The sequence below is a fragment of the Triticum aestivum genome, chromosome 5B, assembly GCF_018294505.1.
Source record: "Triticum aestivum cultivar Chinese Spring chromosome 5B, IWGSC CS RefSeq v2.1, whole genome shotgun sequence".
Lineage (NCBI taxonomy): Eukaryota > Viridiplantae > Streptophyta > Magnoliopsida > Poales > Poaceae > Triticum > Triticum aestivum.
In genome coordinates, this window is record NC_057807.1 from 60,881,588 (window position 1) to 60,887,323 (window position 5,736).

The 5,736-nt window shown below is 45.3% G+C and overlaps 1 long non-coding RNA gene across 1 annotated transcript; it reads left to right on the top strand.

Annotated features, from left to right (window-relative positions):
- The first annotated feature begins 225 nt into the window (after positions 1-225).
- Positions 226-3,516, top strand: LOC123115674 (uncharacterized). Its single transcript, XR_006456696.1, has 3 exons — positions 226-919; positions 1,039-1,126; positions 2,211-3,516. It is a non-coding gene; the product is annotated as an uncharacterized lncRNA (long non-coding RNA).
- Positions 3,517-5,736: the final 2,220 nt, after the last annotated feature.

Genomic DNA, 5,736 nt, shown 5'->3' on the forward strand with positions numbered 1-5,736 from the left:
TGAGTGTAAAATTGCCTCTTTTTCTTCAACTATAGACAGGGACGTCAAGGTCTGATTTGAAGTGAGCGCAAACGAAGTGCCAAAAGTGGACGTTCCCGTCCAAAGAGGAGGTGTGTTTTTCTTGAACGGAAATTTCTATCTACTACTATTAAACAAGCAAAAGTATTCCCAGACGGACGAAAACTCTGCCCTGCAACAATCTCCTCCGAAACTTACGCGCCTTACCCGGCTCTCGCGGACCCCTTCGGAACTATCTTCTCCACCCGCTGCCCCGCAGCCACAGCCAATCCCACGATCCCCTTCTCCATCCCCCAACGTCGCTCCCATGATCCCCTTCTCCACTGGCGCCGCCGCTGCACCCCACTTCCCATGCCGCACCGTTTCTCTCCCCTCCTTCTGTCCCTGAGTCGTTCGTTGGGGCTTCATTATCGGAACTGCTTGGCAATAGTAAGTTGCAGTCGAGCCGCAGTAGATTTCGTGGTGGAGGAATCTTTGATTAGTCGATGCGTCTACGTTTCTTCTTCTGCTCCGCTCGCGTTGGAGCCTGTGGGGTTGGGACGCGACACCGCCTGAAGTTGCTTCTTGTTGCCCATTGTGGTGGTCCGTCAAGGCTTCATTATTGGAGCTACTTGGACCTGCACCCTACGGGCGCACCCAGCCGAGCGCCCCATCCACCATCCAACAAGCAACGCCGCAGCTGAGGCCCAGTCCATGAGGCGAGTAGTGCAGCGAGTAGTTATACATCAATGGATCGATACATGTTTGATTGCGTCCGCGTCTTCCTCTACTCGCTGACAAAGGGTTCTCTTTGTGCCCTCCCTCAACCCCTCGATAGCTCTTAGCAGCAGGCAGGTCGCCACACACAAGATCTCTCCAAGTTGCCGGATTAGAGGAGAGGAAAAATTGGTATGTTGTCTCGGTAAGTGCAGGATATTTTTTTAAGGAGTAAGCACTGGTGATGAGTTCGGCATTGATTTTGGCTTTTGTTGATCTTCTCTTTGTTCAGAGTAAATTTCTCACTGATTTTCTTATTTCCAGGAACCTGAGCATGAAGACAACCCGTATAAGGATATGTCTGAGAGGCCTACGTACAGGTTTACGAACTCATCTCCAAGTTATATTTGAGGTATCATTTTTTCCTTACTTGCGTTCTGTAAAGATTAATTTGTCCATGTTTTTTAGAACAATTTATCCATGCTGTATACACATTGTTGGCATAAATTGATTCTCAGCCTTATGTGTGTATTCCTCCAATAGAATGCACCAGCAGTAAATCCAAAATTTGGAAGTGACATATCAATCCCATGCAACACAATCTTTGATAAATTAGTTTGTTTTCTGGTCCATATATGATTTTTTAAGTGCATAAATAAAATAGACATGGTTTGTCGTGGAATTGCCACGACATATGTCCTAGTGTGAGGACTTAGTCGTGGAGCCATCGCAACTAGGTTAGCTTAAAGGGGTTAAAAGGAACAAAGGACACATGGAGTTTATACTATTTGGCCCCTTGCGGTGAAGGAAAAGGCCTAATCCAGTTTGAGGTGGTATTGCTTATGTCTCGATTACTAGGGAGCGAATCCGCTTGACCTAGCTTTCGATCTCTTCTTTCTTCCCTAAACCGCCGCCGAGCCGTCCCTTTATGTACACAGATTGACGCCCAACGGCTCACGAGTCCCGGCCGGCTCATAAACAACGTGTCCGGCTCGGTGACTAAGTATACTTGCCTTACAATATAAGTCATACACATATGGAGGTTTACCCCTATGGGCCTTAAGTCGCCTTTGGGCTTTGGGCCCTTAGCAAGTCTGCTTCATGAAACGTCATTTTCAACATCTTCATGGGCTTTGTATTGATGAACCTCCATTGGTATAACCCGACCCCTTCTGGGCGGGTCATACCCAATAGTCATATTCCAAACATTAGGCCCGAGATTGGTTTGAACTTGTTCATGTTAATCTTCAACATTTAGAAAAATCCTTCTTCCTTTATTCTTGCGAGATCTCATAACCTGCCATGACGTCACCTCCTGCGATTGTGGTAACCCGCCATGACATCCCCTGTCATTAATATTACACAAAGCCTAAATCTTAATAAATCTTTTCTTTTAATGAAGCTCCAAAAATCAAGGCATCTGCACCGTCACATATCCTTTTTTTGGTCTCCTCGATTCCCGCGCATGTCACTTATCCTTCTAGCCTTATAAATAGGCCCAGAGGTCCCTTTTCACTCTCCCCCTCTGCCTTCTCGTCTTCAACCTTGCGACGCATCTGTGCATCTGAACACCGCCGCCGCCGACCTCATCATCTTCCTCGACTCTGGCCGCTGCATCACCCTGAATGAGACCAGAGAAACACGACACCTCTCCGTTGCTCAGCGGACCCAGTAAGAACCTTATCTTCCCCGCCATAGATCTCCATTAGGGTTTCTGAAGTTCTTAGGAGTTCATCATCCTTCTTCATTATACTTCTATTTAATCCTTACTTGTGTGGCATTGATCGGTCATCACCAAACTTCCAGACAACAGAGGAGGACGAAGAACCGGAGAAGGATGAACCAGAAGCTTCAAGCCATCGAGGCCAAGAAGATTGATCCGCTGGGCGGTTCACATATTTAATCTTCTGAAAACACTTGATTACGTTGGCTCACTGAGTCATGTAATAGGCTAGTAAAACTTTGATCTGTCGTGCCATCGTGCACATTTTTTTTGTGCAACACTGCTAATCCGCCAGTTGGAAAAGGACCATTTTATGCTTATGATAGCATCCACCAGATTTAGCATTATCCTGCACACAAACAGATCACAAGTGCCCTGCAATATTTGATCACACTGCCGACTTATCATACCAATGCAGTAAGGGTAACAACCCAAAAGATTGAGCATGTAATTCCCTGTTTAATTGTCATATTCTGCCGGCTTAAAATGCCGCATGCAACAAGGGGTACTATCGCGAAACTTAGAGCGCAATGCTTCCAAGTATATAATTATCATCATATACCGGCAACTTATAGTCCAAAGCCGGGTTGGCTTATCAAAAAACCATGGATATACTCAAAGATGAGCGATAGAAATTAAGGCTACATGGCCTGAATCGGTTTTTAAACCATATGTCAATATGGTACAAAGATGAACCCAAAAAAGTTCGAATAGAAAAAATAATAAAGAGGAAAACAAGGCTTTCACAGGCCGCCAAGCCGAAATCTCAAGTGCTTTCTAAGGGCTGCACAGCCACTGAGTTAAACCTTCAAGCAAACCTTATAAGACGGGCCTCACATGACCAATCGTCGTTTTAACTTTGACAAGTTTAGGGTCTGATATAAGATTGACTGTCAGAAGTATGGCGGGGCATTCCAGTCAATTTGGGCAGAGTGGCGGACTTAAAAAGGCAGGATAACTCGGGTTTTTAGGTGAATACACCTGGCTTCTAAGCCTGGCTTTTAAGCCTATTACAAGGGTCATAAAAACTCTTGTCCATTGAACAAAGAGCCCCCAAGTAACATTTTATTAAGGGCATACAAGCCAGATCATGAAGGAAATATGCCCTAGAGGCAATAATAAAGTTATTATTTATTTCCTTAATTCATGATAAATGTTTATTATTCATGCTAGAATTGTATTAACCGGAAACTTAGTACATGTGTGAATACATAGACAAAACATAGTGTCCCTATTATGCCTCTACTTGACTAGCTCGTTAATCAAAGATGGTTATGTTTCCTTGATGAACGGGATCACATCATTAGGAGAATGATGTGATGGACAAGATCCATCCGTTAGCTTAGCATTATGATCGTAACAGTTTCTTTGCTACTCCTTTCTTCATGACTTATACAAGTTCCTCAGACTATGAGATTATGCAACTCTCGAATACCGGAGGAACACTTTGTGTGCTACCAAACATCACAACATAAAAGGGTGATTATAAATGTGCTCTACAGGTGTCTCCGAAGGTGTTTGTTGGGTTGGCACAGATCAAGATTAGGATTTGTCACTCCGTGTTTCGGAGAGGTATCTCTGGGCCCTCTCGGTAATACTCATCATTATAAGCCTTGTAAGCATTGTAACTAATGAGTTAGTTACGAGATGAAGTATTACGGAAGGAGTAAGGAGACTTGCCGATAATGATATTGAACTATGTATTGAGATACAGACGATCGAATCTCGGGCAAGTAACATACCGATGATGAAGGGAACAACGTACGTTGTTATGCGGTTTGACTGATAAACATCTTCATAGAATATGTAGGAACCAATATGAGAATCCAAGTTCCGCTATTGGTTATTGACCTGAGACGTGTCTCGGTCATGTCTACATAGTTCTCGAACCCATAGGGTCCGCATGCTTAACGTTCGATGATGATTGTTATTATGAGTTTATGTGATATGATGTACCGAAGATTGTTTGGATTCTCTAATGTGATCACGGACATGACGAGGAGTCTCAAAATTGTTGAGACGTAAAGATTAATATATTGGACGACTATATTCGGACACTGGAAGTGTTCCGGAGAGTGTCGGAGGGTTACCGGAACCCCCCGGGGGAATTAGTGGGCCTAGATGGGCCTTAGTGGGAGAAGAGGAAGGGCCAGGAGGGGCTGGCCGCGCGCCCCCCTTGAGTCCGAATAGGACAAGGGAAGGGGGGCGGCACCCCCTCTTTCCTTCCCTTCGCCCTCTTCCCTCCTCCTTCCCCCTCTCTTCCCTTGTTGGAAACCTACTAGGAATAGGATTCTTAGTAGGAATCCTACTTGGGACGCGCCCCATGAGGGCCGGCCGGCCTCTCCCCTTGCTCCTTTATATATGGGGGCAGGGGCACCCTAAAACACACAAGTTGACAATTGTTTTAGCTGTGTGCGGTGCCCCCTCCACAGTTACACACCTCGGTCATATCGTCGTAGTGCTTAGGCAAAGCCCCGCGCCGGTAACTTCATCATCACCGTCACCACACCGTCGTGCTGACGAAACTCTCCCTCGACCTCAACTGGATCAAGAGTACGAGGGACGTCATCAAGCTGAACGTGTCCTGAACGCGGGGGTGCCGTACGTTCGGTACTTCGATCGGTTGGATCGCGAAGACGTTCGACTACATCAACCACATTATTGAAACGCTTCCGCTTTCGGTCTACGAGAGTACATAGACAATACTCTCCCCTCTCGTTGCTATGCATCACCTAGAGATAGATCTTGCGTGATCGTAGGAATTTTTTTGAAATTACTGCGTTCCCCAATAGTGGTATCAGAGTTAGGTCTATGTGTGGATGTTATATGCACGAGTAGAAAACAAAGAGTTGTGGGTGATAATAGTGATACTGCTTACCTGCATGTCATACTTTGATTCGGCGGTATTGTTGGATGAAGCGGCTCATACCGACATTACACGTACGCTTATGCAAGACTGGTTCTACCAACGTGCTTCGCACATAGGTGGCTGGTGAGTGTCTCTTTCTCCAACTTTAGTTGAATCGAGTGTGGCTATGCCCAGTCCTTGTTGAAGGTTAATACAACACATTGACGAAAAATCGTTGTGGTTTTGATGCTTAGGTAAGAATAGTTCTTGCTAGAAGCCCGTAGCAGCCACGTAAAACTTGCAACAACAAAGTAGAGGACGTCTAACTTGTTTTTGCAGGGCTTGCTATGATGTGATATGGTCAAGGCATGATGTGATATATTTTTTTGTACGAGATGATCATGTTTTGTAACAAAGTTATCAGCAACTGGCAGGAGCCATATGGTTGTCG